Here is a 12,818-nt window from a genome sequence, read left to right on the forward strand (position 1 = left end):
CACCCTTAAAAAGGGAAGTACCCTGAGAAAGATACCGAGAATTGGTGTATGGTATAAGGAGTGATCACATGGAATGGGAATTCCATATGATCAAAGAGGGGATTGTAAGGAAATTATGTCTATATCCACACACGTTCACATATATATGTAATAATTCAGCCTTATATGCTTGTATTAAATATGCAGAGTTCTTCTTTAAAGGAAATATTTTATACTCTTATAACAGCAAGGTCTAGCAACACAGCTAACAGGAAATAGAGGTCGGTAGCTAAAAACCGCATGGCTAGAAAGAGATATGCAGGCTTTAGCAAACAGATAGATTTTACATTGATACGGGTTATGTATATAAGCATTTTATATCTTGACGTTCACCTCTGGTTTAGATTAGTGAAGGACATTTTTTATCAGGTATATGTTGGTACAAAATAAACGAAGATAATTCCGCGAAATATCTGAACAAAGCTAAAGTCAACAAAGATTATGGTTAGATATCTTAATTCCAAGAATTATAAATGCATCACATATGTATCTTGTTTCTAGGAAATTATCATGACTTTTTCACTAAGGTTGTATAGAGGTGAGATTAATAGAGGTGTATAGAGGTTGTATAGAGGTTGTATAGAGGTGAGATTAATAAATTCGTTACCTGATTGGATTAAGCTTAGGGGAGGTATATGATAATCTTGTGGTTTACATCTATAAATTGTCCACGATGTCTAATAAAGTGACAACCATTTTAAACCTATCAACGTGTATTGGTCTTTAGTGGTTGCCCGGCCGGAGGTTCACCCACAGACAAACCAGGGGCCCTTCCAATTGAAAGGGCCCCTGGTTTGTCTGTGGGTGAACCTCCGGCCGGGCAACCACTAAAGACCAATACACGTTGATAGGTTTAAAATGGTTGTAACTTTATTAGACATCGTGGACAATTTATAGATGTAAACCACAAGATTATCATATACCTCCCCTAAGCTTAATCCAATCAGGTAACGAATTTATTAATCTCACCTCTATACAACCTTAGTGAAAAAGTCATGATAATTTCCTAGAAACAAGATACATATGTGATGCATTTATAATTCTTGGAATTAAGATATCTAACCATAATCTTTGTTGACTTTAGCTTTGTTCAGATATTTCGCGGAATTATCTTCGTTTATTTTGTACCAACATATACCTGATAAAAAATGTCCTTCACTAATCTAAACCAGAGGTGAACGTCAAGATATAAAATGCTTATATACATAACCCGTATCAATGTAAAATCTATCTGTTTGCTAAAGCCTGCATATCTCTTTCTAGCCATGCGGTTTTTAGCTACCGACCTCTATTTCCTGTTAGCTGTGTTGCTAGACCTTGCTGTTATAAGAGTATAAAATATTTCCTTTAAAGAAGAACTCTGCATATTTAATACAAGCATATAAGGCTGAATTATTACATATATATGTGAACGTGTGTGGATATAGACATAATTTCCTTACAATCCCCTCTTTGATCATATGGAATTCCCATTCCATGTGATCACTCCTTATACCATACACCAATTCTCGGTATCTTTCTCAGGGTACTTCCCTTTTTAAGGGTGACATATTCACCTGATTCTTCTGGTGGTTTCTTATGCTTTATCAATTGAGAGGTTTTTCCCACTCCCCATATTGTGAACTTTATTAGACAATATATAAGGAGTAAAAATACCAAAGTCATTAAAATAACAATGCCTGCTTTTCTGAAAAAGTTGAAAATTCCGGAGAAAATACCTCCTGTCCAATCTCCTATCAAGTCAAAAGGGTTCCATGACCCAGGCATATTATGTAATTCCCCTTGTAATCTCTCCCTTTCCTCTTGATGACTGTTGATTATTTCATAGTAATCTGGTACCTCAATGTCCCTTGTCTCTTTGGTGAAGTTAGAGAAATAAATGCAACAGATTTGTTTGTTTTCTGTTTGATCACACAGTCCCGTGACTGCCATCATTAGTCTCTCCTGTCTCTGCCTAATCACTTCCTGTTCCATCCTTATTTTTCTCATTTCCTCATTTATCATCCCCAGGTCTTTTGTGGTGATATTAACCCAGTTCTCGACTAATTCCTGGAAGGCATCTACTCTTACTAGGGCCATTGCAGTTCCTGTTGGACCTAAGATGCTCATGTAAAACTTTTCCCATGTGCTCGTCAGTGCCCTCTTTTTCCTGTGTGTGTTATGGAACATGAGCACCCCATGGGCTGGTCCCATCCGTACTTCTTTTCCTGATTGAGCACTCATGTATGGGAAGAGTTGGACCATAGTGCACCAACCTCTTGAACTAGTATCTTTAGGAAAAGGGATTGTAGTATGGCACCATAACCCACAACACACTATCCAGCCCTTTGGTAGACGAGGTGCTGGAATATCACTGAAGGTATTTTGCCCACTTCTTAGCCCCATTAAACACATCCACTGAACTATGTTAATAGGGTCAGTACTTCCATACTTAATGTCCGTTTTGTTTATTTGCTTCAACCAAGAAGTTAATGGGCCTTGATTGACCTGGGGCTTATAGGATGGACATTCTGTAAGATTGTACTGAAACATTCTTTCTATTCTTTCATCGGCATCGGCAATGGCGACTGTATTGAGCCCTTTTATGTCTACTGTTTGATTTGTAATATAGCTTTCTATGTCCAATAGTGTGAAGTTAACGTCTGTATTTGCACAGAATTTAGCATTAGCAAAATATTTCACATCCCTAGAATAATAATGACCATTTAAAAAACAAAAGTTTGGAGACTCGGAATACCCTTGTATTAAGAATGGTTTGTTAGTTGTTGTGATTTGTACTGTCTCTAGATCTGTTATGTCGATCAGGGAAGGAAGGCGCACAGGTTTTGCTAGCATTGGATAAATGTGCTCCCCTGAATGCATGTGTGAACAAACCCAACAGTTTCCTTTTCCCTCTGACTGTTGTTTACCAAATTCATGCATCAGCAGGAAATGATGTGGCACATTACTTGGGTCTGGCCAGTTTAATGATTCTACGTTATCTATTTTGAAGGTTGTCTCGGAGAGGAGACTTCTCTTCTGAGTTCCTTGTCCCTTTAATTCCTGTATTTTCCTCCTAGTGGCTTTGTCACTTGGATTGGGTGATAGACATAGGGAACTATTCTTTGGGGACGCCCTGATAATTAGGATTATAGCGTCTAGTTTACATACCCCTTCTTTCTTCTGCTCATGCCAACCTGTAACTCTATCTAACATTGATTGTGACAATTTATTTCCTCTTTTAGTACAACAGGTGATTTTCTCTTTTTTGTAATTGGGCCTATTAAATATAGATATAGATCTTTTTGTTCTCTCATGTAAGGTTTCATTCACTTGTATCGGTGTGTCTGTCATAACTACTTTCACAGTTATCACTACTAGACTATAAAGAATTGCGAGGGTACATATAATTGCCAAAAAGTTCAACAGGGGTAATGGACACTTAATAATCCCGATCCTGCGACTTGTTTTTGCTTCAGTGTCTATATCAACAGTATGAGTTTCTCTTTCCTCTGTTTCTTCAAGAAAAGATGTTGTAGAACAAGGAGACTGGGGTGGCCTGGGGAGTTCTCTTTTAGGGGGTTTTTCCTTGACAACCCTGCTCCTGTCACCCCATGTCAATACCCTTCGGAAGAAGAAAGGGTTTATCCATTGTCTCCCACCATCTGACAGTTTCATTCTCTGAATCATCTGCTTACTAAACGGTTCAGGAAAGTTCTGATCTTTTAAGTCATCAGTTTCTAGTTCATTGGTATACTCCCTGAACATAAATTCTTCCTCATACAAGTCCAGCATAGTCTTTGGATCCTTTGGACTAAGTGGTTTTGGGTAGCCTCTTAGCCATCGCTCATATCTACTTTGCAGGCTCGGGGGTATGATCAAAGCCATTTCTTTTGTAGGCATCTTGTCCGGAAGACTCATGTTTGTCCGGGGAATTTCTTGAGGACTCCTTCTGGCGTCTTTTTGAGCCGGCTGGCGTGTATCCACTGTGGACTCTGGTCAGTAAGGACAGCCGTTCGAGCCACTCTTAGAACCTCAAATGGACCTTGGTAAATTGGACCAGTCTTGTGGCGGGCAGCTAGTTGTTTCACCAGAACCTTGTCTCCGGGCAAGAACGGATGAGTTGGATCTGTGGAAAGAGGAGGAAAGGTGACAGCAACCTTATCATAATTTTCAGAGAGTATACCTACCAAGTGTTTCACGTACTGTTCCTGTAAGGCAAAAATGTTACTGTCAGTATCCGATTCTTCACGGGTATTAGGGGGTCGACCGAATAACACTTCATAAGGCGACAACCCTGTTTGTTTATTTGGTGTCGTTCTTATTTGGTAGAGAATGGCGGGTAGAAATTTCAGCCAATCTTTCAATGTTCCTGAAGTAGCCTTTTTTAACCTATCCTTAATGGTTCTGTTCATTCTTTCTACTACTCCAGCACTTTGGGGATGGTAGACTATGTTGAGTTTCCACTGGAAACCCAAAATCTTTGTCAGTTCTTGTATTAGTTTGGATTGGAAAGCAGGTCCCTGATCTGAATGAATTACCCGAGGGAGTCCATACAGCGAAATCCATTGATTTATCAATGCCCTAGCTGTCACTCCAGCTGTTTCTCCTGAAGTAGGTATGGCTACACACCATCCAGAGAACCTACAGACTATGACAAGCAGATATCTTATATTCCCGGGTTGCTTTGGCATGTGTGTGTAATCTATCTGCAAATCTTGCAGAGGGCCTGTAGGTGGTGGTAGATTTCCATGTCTTCCGTGTGCTTTTCCTTGAACATTATTCTGTGCACAAGTCATGCATGAGTCGACCAGATCGTCTATCAATCTCTGCAATTGGTGTGTACAGAACAGTGACTTGTAATGTTCTGAGATGTACTGTTTTCCTAAATGTCCTGGACCATGAAGATAAGATATTAGGAGCGGTGCTGATGCAGTAGGAACCCCCAATATCCGATCTTTTGTCCACATACCTGTACCTGTCGTCTGCAGTCCCTGAGATTTCCAGTACTTGATGTCCTCACTGGTGGACTGTTTCTGAAGTTGATATACTACTGACTCCCAGTTTTCACTTTCAAAGTCTGTCATGAATAATAACTTACTTTCCCTTCTCGTGTCTCTCTTGGCTGCCATTTTTGCTGCTCTGTCTGCTAGGTTGTTTCCCATAGCTTGATAATCTCCCTTTGCAGAGTGTCCTTTCACTTTTATCACACTTATGGCTTCTGGTAATTGAATTGCATGTAGCAAGTGATCTATGTATTTCTGATTCGCTACCTTCTTCCCGTCTGCTGAGATATACCCCCTATTTTTCCATATTAATGCATAATCATGCACTGTTCCAAATGCATAGCTACTATCAGTATAAATATTCACTTTGTGTCCTGCGAATATTTCACAGGCTCTTGTGAGCGCTACCAACTCAGCTTGTTGTGCTGAAGTTGTGACAATTGGTTCAGCTTCTATCACTTGATTTGGGAGCATGACTACTGCGTAACCTGTTTGGTATGTCCTGTCATCTGGTCTTGTGCATGATCCATCCACAAAAACATCTATACTGCCAGTCTGTGGTGTGTCCTTTAAATCCTCCCTAGGTGTTGTGCATGACAAGATTACTTCATCACATCTGTGTTCAGGTATTGGGTCTACTTGTTCGTCAGAACCTTCACGCTTAAGTCTCAAAAGTGTATGCAACAATCTTATCACTGGTGAGGTGTCTGGACATGTCTTTATCAACAGGTTTGCCGTACTGAGTAATATGGTCTCATATCCGGACAGTCTCTGAGCTGTCATGTGTTGTGTGGTCATGTTTTGAAGGAGGGACAAGACTGTATGAGTGGTGAAAAGTTCCATTGTATTTCCATGGACTATCTTAGTAGCATCCTTTACTGACATAGCCGCGGCTGCTAATGCTTGGAGACAGTGAGGCATTCCAAGAACTACAGGAGGTAATTTTTTCGATAAGTATGAAACTGGCCTGTTTCTCCCCCCATGTGTCTGTGTCAAAACCGCTGCATAGGTTTCTCCAGATACCACGCAATATAATTGGAATGGCTTTCCATAATCTGCCAGGGCCAAGGCTGGGGCTTGGGTCAGGGACCGAATCAATCTCTCAAAGGCTTCTACTCTGTCCTCTGTCCACTCCACTATCTTTGGTGCTTCTGTGAGTGTAGTTTTTCTTAGGATCGAATCCCAATGGGAGCAATCGGGAATCCACTGCCTACAATACACTATTGACCCTAAAAAGGACAGCATTGTAGCTTTGTCCCTTGGCCTGCTTAGGGAGGTCACTGCCTTGACTCTAGCGGGTGAGATCTTTCTCTCTCCTGCCTCTATTATGCACCCCAGATACTCTACCTGGGTACTTGCATATTGGATTTTCTTCTTCGAGGCCAGGTGTCCTTTGCTTGCCAAGTGGTCTAATAAACTCCCTGAATCTATTTCGCAGGCTTCTAACTCCGAATTGGAGAGTAAAAGGTCGTCTGTGTACTGTATTAAGGTGGATCCCCTCTTTGGTTCCCAATCTTCTAATGTAGCCTTTAATACAATAGAAAAGGCTGCTGGGCTATCCCCAAAACCTTGAGGGAGACGGGTCCATGTCACCTGACCATTATCAGCCCACTGAAAAGCAAAAAGATTTTGTGCATCCCAAGCCACTGGTATGGAAAAGAACGCATTACTGAGGTCAACTACAGTGTAATATCTGGATCCCGCAGGAATGGCCCCGAACACAGCTGTAAGATCTGCCACCAAGGGGGGAAGTGGGATAATTGCCTTGTTTACCTTCCTTAGATCCTGTACCAGCCGCCATGTGCCATTAGCCTTTTTTACGGGATTTATCGGGGAATTCCAGGGACTGACAATTTTCCTAAGAATTCCCATCTGCAAGTATTTCTCAATTTGTGGCTTTATACCCTCTAACTTTTCCTCACTCAATGGGTATTGTTTTTGAAAGGTTGGCATAACCCCCTCCTTCAAACAGGGCCGGTAGGGCTCACAGTTAATCCTCCCTGCCGAGTCTTTACATTTTGCCCAAATTGGATGATTTTCCAGGGACATTGGTATGCTTAAAAAGAACCCATTCATGTCACGTCTCTTTGGGTTTGTCAGGTCACATTTCATTGAGGTTGCTGTCAGTCTGCCCTTTTTGTCAAAGACCAATGAAATCTGTAATGCTGCCATTAAATCCCTTCCTAATAGGCAAACGGGGCACTCTAGTAGGACTGCAAAAGACATGTGCGTCACTAGTTCCCCCGTAAGAGTACAAACCGGGAGCGGTGCTGTCACCTTATGTATCACTGTCGTCCCATTTATACCCATAGAACTTCCTTCGGTGCATTTATCATTAATGAAGTCTATTTTGTTTACACTTGAAGTCGTTGCTCCGGTGTCAAGCAATAACTTAACTTTAATACCATCAATTTGCAGTAGTACTTGTGGTAAGACTTGCCAATCAGTTGGAACAAAATGCATAATGAAGGATGGGACTTGTTCTGGGCACCCCTAGTAGTAATTGTTCCCCCGTGGGGACGGGTACTGTTCATGCTCAGACCACCTCTGTAAGTCTGATTGCAAATTGGGTTGTCTACTCCCCCCATCCTTTGCTGGCCAGTGTATGTTAATACGATCTCCCTGGGATTGTCTTCTTGTCATATCTTGCTGTCTTTCCTGTTGTCTGGGCTCCCCTCGGTAGTCAGAGGCGCCTCTCCCTCTGTATTCTCTCCTATCTTCATCTCTTACCTTTGGACATTCTCGCCTCCAGTGACCTAGACTCCCACAAATGAAACAGCCCTGTCTCTGATTTCTTTCTACTCTTCCCAGGTAATCTGCCTGGCCCCTACTTCTCGGACCTCTTCTATTATTCCTTCCCCGGGGGAAACTTGACATCATCATGTAATTGCTTTCCCCACCTGACAATATAGACTCCTGTTGTATGTCCTGCTGCACTAACAATGGAAATACTCCTCCCTTTTGATTGAAAACACCAGAAGCCGAGCGTTTTGCTATGTCATCCATAAATTCTGTCACTGTTTGAGTAAGCCATTCGTTATTGACTAATTTTATTAGCTGTGTCGTCTTAGGGTCCCCATTTGTCATACATGTAGTCTTGAACAATTCAGGTGAATTCATTCCTGTACTACTGTAGAGATCCAACAGTCTCTTACAGAAACTATAAAAATCCTCTTTCGGCTCTTGTTTTGTATTTAGCATTGTGTGTAAACCTGAATCCCCTTTGTATCTTTTCATCCATTCTACTCCTATCTTATCCCAAAACTTCTTCCAAACCTTGGGGCTATCTCTGTCTCCTGCATCCCTAACTTCTTTTTCTGATGCCCTCATTAACTTTTCTGGATCAATTTGAGAGCCAGTGTCTGGGTCTATGGCTGAGAGTATTATCTGAATATCCTCCAAAGTTAAATGGCTCCCTGCGGTATATTTCTGCAGAAACATAGCTGCTGCTCTAGGGTCCTTTTTTGGATTGGGGCACATATCTTTCAGTTCCTTCATTAATCCTAAAGGAAGAGGGATATGGACTTCAGTGCTACCCACAGTAATCATGGGAAGCCGCAGTTGTGTGCCTTCCCTATCCCCTTCCTTATCCTCTCCCTCAGGTATTAGAGTGAGTTTGGAAAATTCATCTGCTAGGGGTTGGATTATTCCAGGTATTCTAGGACTGGAGGTTGCCAGGGGAATTCCCTGTTCTAAACTGTCCGCTTCTATCTGTGTTTCAATTCCTGTTGTCCTCCTATCGTACTCTTCCTGAGCCCTGGTTTCCCAGTCCTTCTTCACCCTCCAGTACTCCTGTCTTAGTTTTCCTATCTCGGTCAGCAGCTGGTTTTTTTTGTTAGTTGCAGCTCTGGTTCTGCCACACTCTCCTCCCAAAATGCCCTTTAATTCATCTATCTGTTCCTCACTAGGAAGGTCTGTATCATCTGGGTCCTCTTGATCATATATGACGGGAAAGACATCCTGAAGGGGAAGTTGTTTAATGTAGACTATGTCTCTCCTTAGTTTATCCCTCAGTTGAATCAGCTCCTGTACATAACTGCCCATGCTTTCTCTATATTCAATTCTTTTTTCCTTAGCCTGTTTGACTTGTGGAGTTACATCTGCTTGTTCCATAAGTGCTGCTGCCACTATAACTGCAGTACTCAAAAGGGAATCTCTATCCCCCAAATCTGGGTACAGTCCGGTTCTCTTTTGTTTCTCACCAGAAAATAATAATAATTCCGGTGCGGTTGCTTGTTCTGGACAGGGGACCTTATCATAAGGGACTTGTAGCATGCTTTCTGTAGAGACAGCTGGGAGTATTGCCTTTTGTGGTTCTAATACCGTCACATCATATGCCGGTGGCTTTTCTGGCAAGGCGGGCAGAATTTCTGACCATGGGACTTCTTCCTTTCTACTAATTGTCTCTCTATTTTGTTTTAGGTATATGTGATGGGTTGGTGGAAATCTCTTTCTATATTCTTTTAATGCCTTCTCCCATTTTTTAAAACATGTTTTCATATAATCTTCATCCCAGGCACCAGCGGGATAGTTATATTTTGGGTGCAGCCCCACCATTTTTTTAACCTCTTCCCAGTCACTTTCATTGCGGGGACCGACATCGCTGATCTGCGTAATACGCAGTTGCTGACTGCGGTCACAGATATTTACCCAAAATGGATCAGTTACACTAATCCCACAGGTGCCTGATACAAAATGTAGCGGTGTGGGTCTGGTCTCTGGCTCACCATCCAGATCCTTTCCCACGTCGTTACCCATAATGTATAATGAAATCGACAATGAACTCTATACATATATTTTCAAGCAGCAAACAATGAAGCGGAAATAGCAGCAAATAGCAGGAAGTAATTGTGTTAGTATTGTTATGTTGAGAATCAATTAAGTCAGCACAATCAGATTTTCCACTAGCACAATATTCTTATAACACGTGTAAAAATATCTTATATCACCAACACCATTTACGAACTTAATAGACTGCAGTATTCAATGTCACTTTCCAAGTTTTAACTGTACAGTTATGTTTAATAAACAATTCACTCCACAGACAATCCTAGTGAGTTAGAAACCAACATCTGCATTCAGATGTATGCGTTTCCCTCACCCTTTTTTCCATATGTATTCCTTTTCCTTATACATATATTCCGGGTACCTTGTTTCACATATTTCCAGAGTTATCCTTTAACTCAATCACATAAATCCAGAGTTATCCTTTAACTCAATAAACCGTCAAATGAGAGACTAATCCCATTTGAAAAATCCCTGCCAACGTTCGGAGAGACTAGTTCTGCATTCGAAAAATTCCCTGCCATCAATATGATGTATGTTCCTGGAACAACATCCCCTGCCAACCACTGTGCCTATAGGAGACGCCGCTCCTATCAGGATACGCAGAACACTGAGTGCTGCCTCGTGTCTGTCCCACAGTCCTATGAACACTAAACTAACCTGTCACTAACCTGCCATCCAGTATACATCAGACATTCACCGTATCCAGGAGAGAAACATTCCAACCAACATAAATAGTGGCAGAAATTATTTACTCACCTGGATAGTCAGTGAACCATCCTCTGCTACCAATTGAAAGGGCCCCTGGTTTGTCTGTGGGTGAACCTCCGGCCGGGCAACCACTAAAGACCAATACACGTTGATAGGTTTAAAATGGTTGTAACTTTATTAGACATCGTGGACAATTTATAGATGTAAACCACAAGATTATCATATACCTCCCCTAAGCTTAATCCAATCAGGTAACGAATTTATTAATCTCACCTCTATACAACCTTAGTGAAAAAGTCATGATAATTTCCTAGAAACAAGATACATATGTGATGCATTTATAATTCTTGGAATTAAGATATCTAACCATAATCTTTGTTGACTTTAGCTTTGTTCAGATATTTCGCGGAATTATCTTCGTTTATTTTGTACCAACATATACCTGATAAAAAATGTCCTTCACTAATCTAAACCAGAGGTGAACGTCAAGATATAAAATGCTTATATACATAACCCGTATCAATGTAAAATCTATCTGTTTGCTAAAGCCTGCATATCTCTTTCTAGCCATGCGGTTTTTAGCTACCGACCTCTATTTCCTGTTAGCTGTGTTGCTAGACCTTGCTGTTATAAGAGTATAAAATATTTCCTTTAAAGAAGAACTCTGCATATTTAATACAAGCATATAAGGCTGAATTATTACATATATATGTGAACGTGTGTGGATATAGACATAATTTCCTTACAGGCAGCCTGGCACACATGAGCGACTACATGCTGCAGTGCCTGCGCAACGACAGCAGAGTTGCCCACATTTTAACGTGTGCGGACTACTGGGTTGCCACCCTGCTGGATCCCCGGTACAAATACAATGTGCCCACCTTACTTCCTACACTGGAGCGTGATAGGAAGATGCGCGAGTACAAGCGCACGTTGGTAGACGCGCTACTGAGAGCATTCCCAAATGTCACAGGGGAACCAGTGGAAGCCCAAGGCGAAGGCAGAGGAGGAGCAAGAGGTCGCCAACGCAGCTGTGTCACGCCCAGCTCCTCTGAGGGCAGGGTTAGCATGGCAGAGATGTGGAAAAGTTTTGTCAACATGCCACAGCTAAGTGCACCACCACCTGATACGGAACGTGTTAGCAGGAGGCAACATTTCACTAACATGGTGGAACAGTACCTGTGCACACCCCTCCACGTACTGACTGATGGTTCGGCCCCATTCAACTTCTGGGTCTCCAAATTGTCCACATGGCCAGAGCTAGCCTTTTATGCCTTGGAGGTGCTGGCCTGCCCGGCGGCCAGCGTTTTGTCTGAACGTGTATTCAGCACGGCAGGGGGCGTCATTACAGACAAACGCAGCCGCCTGTCTACAACCAATGTGGACAAGCTGACGTTCATAAAAATGAACCAGGCATGGATCCCACAGGACCTGTCCATCCTTTGTGCAGATTAGATATTAACTACCTCCCCTTAACAATATATTATTGTACTCCAGGGCACTTCCTCATTCAATACTATTTTTAATTTCATTTTACTATTATATTGCGGGGCAACCCAAAGTTGAATGAACCTCTCCTCTGTCTGGGTGCCGGGGCCTAAATGTGTGACAGTGGCCTGTTCCAGTGGTGGGTGACGTGAAGCCTAATTCTCTGCTATGACATGAATACAGATTCTGCGCTGACATAAGGCCAGATTCTCTGTTACGGGACCGCTCTCCTCTGCCTGGGTGCCTGGGCCTAAATGTGTGACAGTGGCCTGTTCCAGTGGTGGCTGACGTGAAGCCTGATTCTCTGCTATGACATGAAGACAGATTCTGCGCTGACATAAGGCCAGATTCTCTGTTACTGGACCGCTCTCCTCTGTCTGGGTGCCGGGGCCTAAATGTGTGACAGTGGCCTGTTCCAGTGGTGGGTGACATGAAGCCTGATTCTCTGCTATGACATGAAGACAGATTCTGCGCTGACATAAGGCCAGATTCTCTGTTACGGGACCGCTCTCCTCTGTCTGGGTGCCTGGGCCTAAATGTGTGACAGTGGCCTGTTCCAGTGGTGGGTGACGTGAAGCCTGATTCTCTGCTATGACATGAATACAGATTCTGCGCTGACATAAGGCCAGATTCTCTGTTACGGGACCTTTCTCCTCTGCCTGGGTGCCTGGGCCTAAATGTGTGACAGTGGCCTGTTCCAGTGGTGGGTGACGTGAAGCCTGATTCTCTGCTATGACATGAATACAGATTCTGCGCTGACATAAGGCCAGATTCTCTGTTACGGGACCGCTCTCCTCTGTCTGGGTGCTG

The sequence above is a fragment of the Bufo bufo genome, chromosome 3 (genome assembly GCF_905171765.1).
Source record: "Bufo bufo chromosome 3, aBufBuf1.1, whole genome shotgun sequence".
Lineage (NCBI taxonomy): Eukaryota > Metazoa > Chordata > Amphibia > Anura > Bufonidae > Bufo > Bufo bufo.